The sequence below is a fragment of the Mizuhopecten yessoensis genome, unplaced genomic scaffold, assembly GCF_002113885.1.
Source record: "Mizuhopecten yessoensis strain PY_sf001 unplaced genomic scaffold, ASM211388v2 scaffold716181, whole genome shotgun sequence".
Classification (NCBI taxonomy): Eukaryota; Metazoa; Mollusca; class Bivalvia; order Pectinida; family Pectinidae; genus Mizuhopecten; species Mizuhopecten yessoensis.
In genome coordinates, this window is record NW_018479988.1 from 161,308 (window position 1) to 176,544 (window position 15,237).

Genomic DNA, 15,237 nt, shown 5'->3' on the forward strand with positions numbered 1-15,237 from the left:
TTCCCCACCTCAGCGTATACAAGATGAAAGTGACTCATGAGATACATATCCTAAAACGGACATTGTATTCGCCGGAACAATACCTGACACCAACACACAGTTTAAATCTTGCACAACATCAAGGAAAAAAGGAGGGGGCGTGGGGGCGGGGGCAGCGATGGTTACCCTGTTGATGTCTCCTCAACTGGCTGGTTATTTCTAATGTCGATTAAGTTACTGTTTTCTATAAACGTCTAATGTATTGTCATCAGTATTTACTTTAATAATTCTACAGGACGTCTTATCTTGTGAACTGATAGATGTATTTACCGCGAGCATTTCCTTTACAGAAAACTTGCAGTTGGGAAGTATATAAGAAATTTATATTTTGTGAACATCATATGAAATAAAAATGTAAAATGTTAGGTGCTGAATATTATGTAAGGTTTCTAGTATACGTAAATTGTTAATTTACTGTCGGTTTAAGGACTAATTTATATAATGTGCCAACTTAATAAGTGGGGTTTAAGTAAGGGACCGCAGAATTTATTAACTTTGCTCCAAACGAAACTACTAATGAATAATTTATAAAACTCATTTAACAAGCGATGACCCAAACACATCTTCAAACAAACTCCGACATTCACGATTACCGAACTAGATATCCAAATAACATTCTACTTATACGCTATAAAATATCTGTATATCAATAAGTCCTTTCTGCCTTCTACCATTACATTATGGAATCAATTGTAAGAAACAATAAAAATTGATTCGTCTATCACTAAACCTAAGGAATGTTTAAACGGACATTGTATAAGTACTTGGTACTTGATTCCTAATCGTTGATGATTATGTATTGAAAATATGATGTATTGTATATTACCAGAAATAAATACTACAGTTTAAACTAACTGTTTAAACAGAAATGTTGTTGCTATTCCTTCCTATTACAATAACATGTCCTGTATTGGATAGATCTACCTTACCAGGCTACGCATGGAATGTAGTTCTTTGAACTATTATTACCTCCAGAAAAGTCTTGTCGATAGTCCTGGGACGTCTTTTCTTGCGTTGCTACCTTCGAAACAAACGAACATTTCCTAGAACATGGTCACAAGCATGAAACTCCCAGACGTAAATGCCTGTATCGCCTCTCTTACCAACTCTCCACTAATGTATTGTTATATGGAGACTAAAACGTCGCAACAGCTCAAAATGTAGAAATAGTTGAGAGACTTCAAAAGTCCCGTGTTCAGTCTAAACGGTTAGATTAAGTAATACAAGTATGAGTAATATTGTTATTTGGAGTTGACACAGCAGATGAAGATAATCTGCAGATATTTATCAGAATCAAAATGGAGAAGGAAACTTTAACCCTGTGTCCAATATAAAATCTATGAATTATTTCATTACCTCTAGAAATGAACATATTCATTTCCTCGAAGATTTACAAACAAGCCAAAATATAGTTTGGAGATGAACGACAATGCCAGAAAAGTAAAATGAATATATTGGGGAAAAAAACATAAACTAATAACAACATTGATTTTTTTAATCTTAACTACAACAGGGCCAGATGGGATAAGAGATGTAGGTAATTTAAGATGACTTAAGATAATATATTAGGTAATTGCACTCACTCGATCAACAGTGTTAAGCATTATGTACACTCAGGTTTTAATGGCAGTTTGCATATCATTTGTCTACTGTAAAATCCAGAGATAAAATATCACAAAATTGCTCTTAAAAAAAACACACAAAAAAATACATTTATCAATTTGTTGATTAAATGGAATTGTTAAAACTTCTCAAATGTTTGTTTTTTTCCATAATAATACAATTACTCTCTATTTCATGGAATATCAATGTATGTGTTGTTACATTCCCTTACCAGATATTGTTTCTTCGGTTTTTTTACATGTACCTGTAGCATTATCCGATATTAGTCATTTATAAGGCCACTAGTTTGTCAGAAAGATGAGAAGGATTTATAAAAGTACACTGTGCTTGTTTCCTCATCATGTTTGCTTTTGTGATTTGTACTATTCATGCCATGTAATCGATAATTTGTTTAAAGCAACAAGCGATGTTTTTAGTTATATGTATGTGAATCTGAAATATTTTATCAGAATTATGTATTCAGTTCGGTAAACACAGCATTTTTCAGAATGTACGTCGTTATTTATCAATCGTGTCCGATTAGGATGTATTCCAAACTTAGTGATATTCAATGACAAATTGCTGACATGGGAATGCATATCCTCTACACAAGACAGAAGCATAAGATATCAACAAAGCTAACTGTGATGACACATCTATGTGTATCTATTTATTATTTTAACATTATTAAGTACCAAATCAGAATTGTTTTTCTTTCTATTGTTTTGATTGATACATCTTTGGAACAGTTCAAATTAGGAACTCACACGATATTTTCTGCAGATATATCTGAAAACTGTTCTTCCTCTCCACAGTTTTACAAAGTTGTGTATATGACTAATATGTAGCACCCTTCCGTAGTGTAAGGAAACCGGTAACGTCTTTGTCATAAACTCCATGAATCAGCTTGTAGACTAGCATATCCCCCGCTGACTTTTGTCCGATATGGTTGGCATTTTTAGACGTTTTGGTCTCACCAGATATGAAAGATCGTTTAGTCCCGGGACAAGTTTAGTTCGCTTCCTTTGATCCCCTTCATTTTTTCGATGAATCTTATCTTATATGGAAACCAAATGGCACTCGTGAAGTAAGGATGTGTCCGAACTAGTTACTTGAATACTGTAAAGGTTGTGATATCAAGATTTTGGAATTATATTCTTATGATGGACATCATTTAATAAGCTTCCCTGTTTTTTTTAAATATTAGTTTTTCATATTCGATGTTCTTACAGATGATCTCTTCGATGTCTTTCTCTGGTTTTTAAGACTGTTTAGTGAGGGTGAGGAAGATGAGCGTACAAAATAGAGAGAGTCAGAGAATGAAGATGCTACATGTACTATGTACAGGGATCAGGCCCCATCCTGGTATTCCCTATTGTATTCGGGATAATAAAACATAAAATAGAGAGAGAAAAAACTGTTTTATTAATTTGGTAGACCTATTCTGATCCAGTGTTTCTCCCAGTGTGCATATGTTTTGCACTATTGGTTCATCTGCTGGAGATCTTCTTGAAGTATTTAGTGTCAGATACTTGATAATTTCTCCCAATGCATGTTCATAGATGTTACTGATTGATTAAATATCATTGTCAGTGAAGGCTAAGTTTGTTTTAAACACAAACAGGAATTGAAAAGATATTTTGCGAGCTTACGAAAAAGCCTGTTTCCTTTGTCAAGCAAAGAGTGTAAATTACTGGTGTCTCGACTCTAAATCAGTCGAAACACTAGTCATTTACACTCACTGCTCGTTTTGCGTCCAATAACTCCCCTGAAATTTTTGAACTCAACCTAATTCGGCGGCATAGCTATTGTTTTTTCAATGTGGGATTTGACTAAAATATGAAATGCATGCTTGTTGCGAAAAGGAACAATATTTGATGACTTTTTTTCTTTTTAGCCATAAGCAAATATAACAAGAACATGCTTATTTGATTTTAATGACTTTGACTTGATAGCTTATAAAGAACATTATATAGCATTATTGTACCGCTTTTTTCATGTAATATTATGAAATCATTTCCAAGTCATTTAAACATGTAGCTGTGCAAATATATATACACATATTATGAATATCAATAAAAATATAACTGCACCCCTGCAGTCGGTGTTAGAGAAAAGAATACACCTGCTTGTATCGTAAGAGGCGCCTAAAGAGGGAACCCACTGAAGTATTGAGGATTTTCTTGTGTGCCCTCAACTTGGGGACATAAAAGCGACCAAAATAAATCTGCTGCACCCGTTGCATTGGGCTCTTTATGATTCTTTCTCCTTTTAACTACCTTTATTTTCCTACCGCCTTGCTTGGCAACACCTCGCTTTTGGCTTTAATGTTGAACGTTTGCTCAGGTTAGGAAGGAAATGGGTTCTGTCCAAAGGGTGGCATACCAAAACCATCCAAATGGGAGTTGTTATTCCCCGCTTAACGTTCAGCATTAAGGATTAAGGCAACAACTAGCTCATTCGTTGTCATCATAATGTGACGGGCTGAATGCTGTGCTGGGTATATGGTATTTCAGTGAGGTAGCAGCATAAGTCGGCATCAGATCCGCGCTATCACAAGCAGGCAAGTACCCCAACATACCCGGCATTTCCGGCACACATACACACATGTACGCTTTCACATCACAAATGGAGGCACACGAGTGGAAACTGTATACATTCTGTATGTCCTCGAATGGTTTTGACTCGCTTCATTCAGCAAGAGAGAGAAAATAATAAAAACATGTTTAAATAACAGTCCTCAAATCCGTACAAATCCTCAATAGTTCCTTAAAATCCCTCGATACTTTAGTAAAAATCATTGATGTTTTCAAAACACAAATCAGAACTTCTAAAGGGGACAAATTAAGTCCTTAGAAACAGCAAAATTTAGTTTTGTAATTTCACTCCTATACCAATGCACTCATATACTTTTATTGGATAGCGTCGGTAGTGGAAGTTACAAGTATAATTAGTTTGTTTAAATATGAATATCTGAAATCATGTGCGAAGTTGGGATTAAAAAAAAAAAGGCTGACACCCACCTAACATCCAATCTCCAATCAGGTTTTAATGCAGTAATGATACCATGAGCTACAATGGATCGTTTGACATAACTGTTATGAAGTTGGATTTTTGTTTTTCAATGAGACAAACCGAGAGTAAGCTATCTATATGTGCAAGTCCGAAATGTAATTTCAAACGTAAATGTGGACTAATAAGAAATCGGTGAATGTGCAGTTTTATTTTGGTGATTAGTTTTTTGACACTTGAGGCTACAGTTTGACTTTGATATTTTTTGTAAGCAATTGTTTTAAGGATATTTTATTGGTTTAATAGCTAATAAATACCGGGCACGTGTGTCATGGCGTGTCAAACGTTGCAATATTCAATTATTTTATATTTATGTTGGAAATCTTATATTTGTATTCAATAATTGTAAATATATGTGCAAAAATTTATATTTGTATTCAATAATTGTAAATACATGTGCAATAATTTATATTTGTATTCAATAATTGTAAATATTTGTGCAATATTTCATATTTGTATTCAGTAATTGTAAATATATGTGCAATAATTTATATTTGTTTTCAATAATTGTAAATGTATGTGCAATAATTTATATTTGTATTCAGTAATTGTAAATAAATGTGCAATAATTTATATTTGTATTCAATAATTGTAAATATATGTGCAATATTTCATATTTGTATTTAATAATTGTAAATATATGTGCAATATTTTATATTTGTATTCAATAATTGTAAATAAATGTTCAATAAAACAAATATGTATCAGCATTCTCAAGATGAAGACATAACATGAATAATGTTGTATATCAAATATTTCAAATGTTTATAACGTGTTAAGTACCGACAAGCAGGATGACCCTTCAAAGAGCCGCCGACGTGTCGTGTCTAGTAGACGGCGCCGTCTTCCTGGTACTGGTCACTGCAATGTTACGACACTTCGAGATCGGCTGAGCCGGACAAAAAGGAAGTGTTACCTGGTTAGTCGTAATAGCTCTGGACACGCAATGACCACCCTGGTCAATATAAATAACCATCAGTTTCTCCGGAAGATCATTCTGGCTGTCTACCTCTGCAGTGTAAGGTAAGCATCGTGGTTACTGACTTATAGTGGTTTCAGAATTTTTTATTGTTGACATCCAACATTTTTTGAAATCGCTGCCTTCTTTATACGTTTCATATTTTACTTACATATATGTATTTAGTTTTCAACTCCCCTTGTTAATGTGCACATGAATTTTTCATAACTAAAATTCACTTAATTTTTCGTACGAATCACCTAACACAGCAATTGCATTTAAAAAATCAAAGACATCGTTGAAAAGGGAGTAGAATCTTTTCATTAAAGATGGTCATTTTATAAATGAAGGAATTCTTTTGGCTATATCAACTTGTACTGTGTCCCCGGTTTCCTATATGGTCCTCGCTAGTACCGGTAACTAATATACTAGGTGGAAGATTTATCGCTATCCTTGATTGACTTTGGTCAAACGCAATTATATTGAAAATGCATCGATTGTTTATATACGTATTGGATGGTCAAGCTTTGAATTCAGGTCACATTAAGTTTTTATGTAAGTCCGGGATATTTAGGTAATTTACACCAATGAAATACAAAACATCGACGTTTTTGATTAAAAATATAGTCTAAAGCTAAATGAATTTCAATTGTATTCAGACATGCACAAGATAAGAGGCGATTCAGGTAAATTATTTACCTTATGTCTACCTTGACATACACGTTTCTCCTCGTCCTTTTTTATTTATCGATATTTTCCTTGTAGAATCATCGCCCGCCCCGCCCACCTCTCACCATGAACAAGTCTCTGATGCTCGTGTTGATCCCCTGCCTGGTGGCTTACGTCATGGCCCAGTATTACCAGCCTGGATACGGTGGTATGGCTGGATACGGTGGTGGGTACGGGCCTGGAACCTACTACAACTACGCCGCGCAGAGCGCCCAAGGAGCCAAGACAAGCAACTTGTTGAACTATGGTAAGCAAAAACACAACAGGACAAGTTTGGCGTTGTATCCATTAGTTTTAACATTTCGTTTTCTTTGTATATTGCACATTTTACGCGTATTAGGATTTGATGGCCTATATCCATAACTGTTATTACCTCATTAATCGTACACTACAGACCGGGCATTGTTATTGACGAGGTTGAATAGTCTGTTCTCACAAAACACGCTCAATATAAACTTACTTGTTCCAGGTCTTCTCTTCTTCGCCATCCTCATCCTGACCAATGCCACTGGTAGTATCACTGGTTAGAGTTGGATACAAAGAGCAAGCTAGTACACGCATATCAAATGGTAAGTTTGTGATTTTGTAAAAGGGTCAATATTAATTATTTATTTTAATTTAATCAAAGATGGATCATAATTATATAGTTATTTAGCTAAAGCACGAAACTCAATTACCTTACAATCAGGTAAAAATCAAACTAAAAAAAAAAAATCGAAGAAAAAATCAGTCATTAAAAACCGAAAACTAAATAACTTTAACTTTGTACCATATTTTGAATCAGATTTAATTTTCAAATAATTTCTACATTATTCTCATATCTGTTCTCTTTATCTTTCAGATTTCCACAGTCGGCCTAACATAACTATTATATTGCGCGATCGTCACCAGATATTGTTGCTTCTCTTCTGTTATTGTTTTAATAAAAAATATTTATTGGATACTGTGGTTATTCTTCTATCTGAAAATGAACGCTCCGGTAACCAACTTTTCTTGAATACGAAAGTGTGTTTAAGCAACATGCTTTGTAATTCGTAACATGAAGTGTAACTCCCTTTCTTAAAAGGTCTCATGTATCGTTTTATAATAACATTTTCAGATAAATAAATGTATTTTGAAGATGTTATCAAAATACAAGAGGCCCAGTGGCCATAAGAGTTCAGCGGGAATTCGATATTTTAATTCAAAGTCTGTCAAATACCACACACTAGTCAAGGTCATTTTTGTTTGAAAAATTTGTAATGATCCATCCTAGAAAGCTACCGGATGAATATCGGGACTCTAGACCTTTTGGTTTATCATGAGACATCATTTGCAGTTTTTGACGTTTGACCTCAGTGACCTAAAAGTAGGTTAAGGTTATTTTTATTCACAAGCTTTAAGTCGGCTCCAACAAAGGAATCTACCGGTCTAATATCATGACTTTAAGCCTTTTAGTTCTTCAGGAGAAATTGTTGGAAGTTTAGAAATATTTGACCTCTGTGACCTTGAAAGTATCCCGAGATCATTTTTGTTTGCAACCTTTCTTAGACTCCATCCCAGGAATCCACCAGCCTAATATCATGTTTTTAGTATTTTTTTCATTAAGTTTTTTGACATATTTGACCTCTGTCACCTTGTAAGTAGCTAGGTTTAGGTCATTTCTGTGCGCAAATTGTGTTGGGCTCCGTCCAAGGAATCTACCAGCCCAATATCATGACTAGGCCTTTCTGTTCTTCTTCCGAAGTTTTACACATATTTGACCTTTGAAAGTTGATCAAGGTTATTTTTGTTTGCAAACTTTGTTGGGTTCCATCCAAGGAAGCTACCAGCCAAATATAATGACAGTAGGCCTTTTACGTTTCTTTAGAAGACGGACAGAAGCTGCACCATGGCATAACCCCACTTGACCTTTCGGGCCAGGTGAGGTAATAAATGAAAGCCAGTGGCATTGTAACAATAATAATGTCCTCTGCACGTTGGACACGTGTTTGAATTATTTAGATGTCTTAACATTGGTAGAAATTTGTTTCTGAAATAAGATGTGTAACGCTATCCGTGACCAATCTCTACCCAGAGTTATCGTTCCTTATAAGCTGAAGTGAGTGTAAGGAACGACAACTCTGGGTAGAGATTGTTAAGTGACAAGCTTTGGTATACTGTGAGGAAACAAATAAAAAACAAGCAACAATAAGGTACAATTCTTTACTTTTGCATTATCGCCACTTACAACCATTAGGAACAAATGTTAGATAAATATGAAATAAGGAATCAGAAGTAATGTACACAACCACCTGGCTCCTTCTCAAGCTAAGTTCTGGATGGGTCAAGCTGTGACACCGACAATCATATGCAAAGTTTTCTAGTTTGAGCATTACAAACAATCGTCAGTGACCTGTACCCAGTTGTTCAAATCTACACAACTAATCATATTTTCGTCAGATATTTTGGAAACGCAAAACATAACAATGAGTATTCATTTTGACTTTCAGCGATTCCTTCAAGATTCTTAAAGAAGATGAATGTCAAACTATTGTTAGGTGATTTGGCTTTGAAGATATAGGTATACAGTAGATTGCTGATCATCTGAACCCAAGATACAATTCTTAAACTAATTGAATTATTGTCTTTCCCCTTATAAAGAGCTTTAATACTGTTTAATTGGTTATCAGGACAACCACTTATCCACCCTGGATACATGTCTCCCCTGGGGTTTGATAATCAGCTTTCTGCTATATAGATAACAATGCATACTAAGGTCAGCAACAGTGTCTCTCATATCAGGGCAGTTCGGTGGTGCAGTACCATAAACTCATTCACCCCTACATTTTTAAGCTGAACTTGCCCAATCTTTGATTGTTAAGGTCTAATTGTGACTTCAGGGATGAATGGGTTAAGCAACAGTACTTGAAAAACACCAATAAGCAGAAATTTTGGACATTAAAGGAAGAGAGACAACTCATTTCAATACACATGTTATGGCCTAACCTGTATGGTCATCAGCAACGGTTGATGAAAAAGCAGAGTTAGACAAAAATAAATATATCAGAAACAACAGCTTTGTTCTTTAACAATTTATAAAGCATGAAATCTCAATCCTTGTAAAAGTTCTTCTTGTGACATTCTTATATATTCAACCACATTTTTGTACCATATGGTTCTTGCCCCACTCAGTTTTACTTTTATATAAGTCTAATTCAAATCTTTTCCTGTACAAGCATAAAAAAGCAGAGCACCAACAATAGAAAATCAATTACTCTTTAGCAAAATAATAGCTCCAACTTTTCAACTTAAATATTTCAAATCATCATATATATACAATTTAGAAATAATCAATAATAACAATACGTAGCAAGCTCTTTTTAACCATATAAATATATCATGAAGCACTGTTAATCACAAAACACTTTGTGAATATTATCCAATGAAAGTTCTGGATTGATCAAATTCACCAATAAACTAACGAAAGCTAATTATAAATAGAGCACAACTTGTTGGTACGTCTTTCCCTCGACACTCCTCATCATTTTTAAAGCACAATATCAATTATATAGAGTTTTAACTGAAGAAACCTAGCACAACCAGTCAAGACCATGTAGCCTGATCAATGCAATGTTAATTAGAAGGAACTAAAATCAACACACCAGCAGTTATCCACACAAAGCATAGATAGCTCCATAAGTATGTCTTAATGTCAAAATCTGTGTCCAAATATATCTATAATAATAATAAGCGTTTTTTTATAAACCGCTTTATCACAACTTAGGTCATCTCAAAGCAGTTCACAAATTATCATCTATGGTTATACCTCAAGTATCTTACTGTATCATTCTGGTTCATCTTTATAATTATTTTAGGGTAAAACGTACCACTGCATCAGTTAAAATCACAAAGAAGAGTTCTACTCGGAGATTAATTGGGGTACCAGGGTATTCTTCCTTCTACATAGAAACATAAAGCTACCAAAAAGGACTTTTTCTGGCTTAAATCAACTCCTCCTGTCAAGTTTTTCTTGGGCTTTGCGGCTTATTAATTGGATACCATTTTTGATGCTTTGCGGTTATAATTCCTATATAGCAGCATTGATAAAGAGTAGGCTTTGTAAAGTAAAGGTCCCGACCTATGGTATTTTTCTATTTTCTTTCTTATTTCTATTTTCAAACATTCTCAAATTTTGGACGACTGGTATTTTATAAAATGCATGGCAACATGTGATACCAACCCATTACCCACTTCCCTATTCCCGTATTTGTTCTGTTGTTCATATTACTTCAATCCTGTACCTAGTGTTGAAATAATTGATTACGAAGCAGGTAAAAAATGTACATACTTAAGGGTCATGACACTTGTTTCTGTTTCCTTTTATATTCTATATAACGTACAATTTGTATTTCAATGTGACCAATTTTCCTGTTTGGACTCTGGTCAGTTTGGGTGTACAAATCATTAAACGAAATCGCAGTTAGTACAGAATACTGTGATGAAGTTTGTTTTTCTTATGAACGACGTGGTTTTGACAGTCCGCACACTTTACAGTCTTAAGCTTTATCGTAAATTATTTTTACCGATTTCATGCTAGTCTACTCACGAAAGATGTTCATAAACACGGAATGGCAAAATGCGGTAGCTTTGCGTTTTATTTGTATCATTTAATAAATAATTGACGAAATAAAATTTGAACACTGTTTCAGTAGACGATGTTTTGATGTTGGATTCACACTATTGAAACCAATATCTTACTTCGAGGTATCCGAGTTTTTCGAGTTTTCAGCGTTCGATTTATCAGATTTTTATTTACTAAGATAAAGAAATTTGGCCGGGACCGGAGAGATACTTCAAGATAAACGGGGTCTTCGAGTTATGAGAGTTTGAGATAACGAGGTTCGACTGTATTGTCAAACATTTGAATAAAACAAAGTTTAAACCAACATTTGATTTTTACGAAACACTTCCTTCAAAAAGGATATAAACAAATATTTCCCAGCAGTGATTAGACAACAGTGGTGTCCTCTGCCTTAAGTATTAGATAAGCTCTGCATGGACTTCAAAATGCAGTTATATAATAACCACAATAGTGAATATTCCCGAATTGTTTTCCTGATTCACAACAAACCCTCCAGGATGCAATTCTGTACAGAACAGGTAGATGTGTTAATACAATATACATATTGGTGCACAAAATATTTGAGCAGAGTTTTTTCTTGGATTTTCAGTCTCAAAAAGTACCTTCACAAATTACATAGGTGTGCAAATTACACGGGTTTTTACGGTAGTGAAAACTAGATACAGAGTATCTGTACATAATCAGTATATTTACATTATCATTATCCATGTTATAAGTGTATCATAGGCATAAAAAAAAATGCAATCACTTGATATTTACCGAGTCTATATGTTCCTGATATTTACCGAGTCTATATTTTCCTGATATTTATATGTTCCTGATATTGACCGAGTCTATATGTTCCTGATATTTGCCGAGTCTATATGTTCCTGATATTAACTGAGTCTATATGTTCCTGAAATTTACCGAGTCTATATGTTCCTTATATTTACTGAGTCTATATGTTCATGGTATTTATATGTTCCTGATATTGACCGAGTCTATATGTTCGTGATATTTACTGAGTCTATATTTTCCTGATATTTACTGAGTCTATATTTTCCTGATATTTATATGTTCCTGATATTGACCGAGTCTATATGTTCGTGATATTTACTGAGTCTATATTTTCCTGATATTTATATGTTCCTGATATTGACCGAGTCTATATGTTCGTGATATTTACTGAGTCTATATGTTCTTGATATTTACCGAGTCTATATGTTCCTTATATTTACTGAGTCTATATGTTCTTGATATTTACCGAGTCTATATCTTCCTGATATTTACCGAGTCTATATTTTCCTGATATTTACCGAGTCTATATCTTCCTGATATTTACCGAGTCTATATCTTCCTGATATTTACCGAGTCTATATGTTCCTTATATTTACTGAGTCTATATGTTCTTGATATTTACCGAGTCTATATGTTCCTTATATTTACTGAGTCTATATGTTCCTGAAATTTACCGAGTCTATATGTTCTTGATATTTACCGAGTCTATATGTTCCTGATATTAACTGAGTCTATATGTTCCTGATATTAACTGAGTCTATATGTTCCTGATATTTGCCGAGTCTATATTTTCCTGATATTTATATGTTCCTGATATTTACCGAGTCTATATGTTCTTGATATTTACCGAGTCTATATCTTCCTGATATTTACCGAGTCTATATGTTCCTGATATTAACTGAGTCTATATGTTCCTGAAATTTACCGAGTCTATATGTTCTTGATATTTACCGAGTCTATATCTTCCTGATATTTACCGAGTCTATATTTTCCTGATATTTACCGAGTCTATATCTTCCTGATATTTACCGAGTCTATATTTTCCTGATATTTATATGTTCCTGATATTTACCTAGTCTATATGTTCCTGATATTTACTGAGTCTATATGTTCCTGATATTTACTTACCAACAAGTACCATATTAACTTGTTGCAGATTTAAATAGTCTTATAAAAGTAGGAAGGGAATCTCCACATTACATGCAATTCTTGATATCTACTTTCTTTAATTATCTTTAAGTGACAATTCAGGTAACTATATATACATGCCCACACAAACTTATAAAAAGTTTAAGTCGTAAACATTGAAATAAAAAAGTGGTTTCTTTTTCCATGTAATTTTCATTAAGAATAACAACATTGCCTGAACCTAGTTAGACATCTATGGTTATCAGACTAAAACTGACACTATAAAATGCCCTTATTCTATACATATATACAATGTATCAGCAAACATGTATCAAAGAAAATATTAAGAATTGCCAATTATCAAATAAGTTGTGTTTGCAGTGAAATATATTTGAAAGTTTTAACTCATTCACCCCTGAAATTTTATGATGAACTATTCCAACCTTTGAATTGGAAGAGTTTGAATGTGTCTTCAGGGGTGAACAAGTTAATGAATACTATTTGTACGATATGTTATCATCTTGTTTATAAATACAGTGAAATAACATTGAACACATAGATCATTATCAGATATGCTGAAAAAAGTCATTCTTACAGTTACAGATTAATCCATTTTTTGTTTTCCTAAAAAAATGGGGTTCATTATTATTATTTTTGTTTTACATTTCTGAGCTGAATTGTTTAAAGCCTATTAATATTAATGAATCATGAAAGCAAATTTAAAAAATATAGTAGTTGATAAATAGTATTAAATTTCTGTCCTCAAAGAATCATTTTAAAACCAATTAGTTTTGAAACTTTTTGCTTTGAATTTCAATATTTTTGAAATTTTACTACAGTTGTAGATGATGTCATGAAATAAACGGTATGCAATACAATCGCTTTGTCAGGTAAAGAGGTGACGCTGAGACTATTTATAAATCTTTAGACTTGTATAAATCTAACTTCAGTTTTGCTATAGAGTATTGTAATGTTTACAGTTTATCTGCAGATGCAGTTTTCAGTATCATTTCTGAACAAATCAAAAACGAAATATGTACACATATTTATTGTTATATACACATTGAGATCAGTATAAAATATACATTACTACATATCTTGGGTATGCTATGGTTTTAGATTGTACTTGGCTGGTGGTTCCAGATTAGAACAGCAACTGTTATTCACAAGAAATCATTAATACATCATTAAAGTAATGCTGCAGACTCCACTGTCACATTCTACAGGCCATCAGGACATTTTGTGAAAGAAAAATATATTGATTTTTTTTTAAAGTTGCCTATTGCAGGTTTTTTGGGGGGGTTTTCTATAAGTTTTTTCATTTTTGTCTTTGAAACAACGACTACATTTTGTTCAGTTGTTCATTACTTTCTGTATTTTTACTTATGAAAATCTTTCACTTTACACTGAAAATATCCAATGATCCTTGATCTCCCCAAAGAATACCACACATGTATATACTTCACCAAAGCGGCAGAATACCAATATTTCTCGTCAGTGTGTAGCACGAATGAGGAGTATCAACATATTCTTTTTTACAATCAAAATATCATTTCTTTTCGACATGAAAACCATCACATTTTGATATTAACCCTTTTCCCCCTATGTAACATTAGTAGACTCTACCATGCATTGATATGGATGAGTCCATTATGGTCTACAGTGGTGAAAGGGTTAATTACATTTTTAAAGGATAAACACGAAAATATCATTGAATTCAGACAATGCAGGAATTATTTATCTCATTTTGAACACCATATTCTCAGACATTTTGATTGACATTGTGCCATTTTGAAACAGTTTCTCACCAATTTCATGGTTTCCTGGTTTTATTCGATCTATTAAATGATAAAATTTGCATACAAAGTTATGATCAATTACGTAGGTAATCTGTATAAACTTCATCACAAGTACTATAGACCCTTATTCTACCCTAACTTCATCTGTATCTGAACAGATAATATACTGCTTTGAAGTGAACCAAAAATACGGACTGGTCATTCAGAGTGATAACATGTATATCTCTCTCACAAAAATGTAATAAATCTCACTTTTCCTATATATTGACACCAGTGATCTAACATCTTTTGAGTTGATGATTATCGACATGACAATAAAAACTGATCGTCACTTTACAAATAGTCTGGGGCACACCATCCTCGATATCCAGGGGTTATGCTCCCCCTTGCTCTCTACACCCCTGGAATATGTCATAGCAACATTGAAGGCTCGGTGTGCCCGACTTTTTGATGAGACAAGAAGACTAATTTGATCTTTTGATGTAAATCAAAAGAATCTCGTGGTCACGTAACAGTAAAAATTTACAGGC

At 33.6% G+C, this 15,237-nt stretch overlaps 1 long non-coding RNA gene across 1 annotated transcript; it reads left to right on the forward strand.

Annotated features, from left to right (window-relative positions):
• The first annotated feature begins 5,648 nt into the window (after positions 1-5,648).
• LOC110441979 lies at positions 5,649-7,341 on the forward strand. The gene is made up of 4 exons (XR_002461971.1): positions 5,649-5,736; positions 6,437-6,647; positions 6,870-6,969; positions 7,242-7,341. It is a non-coding gene; the product is annotated as an uncharacterized LOC110441979 (long non-coding RNA).
• Positions 7,342-15,237: the final 7,896 nt, after the last annotated feature.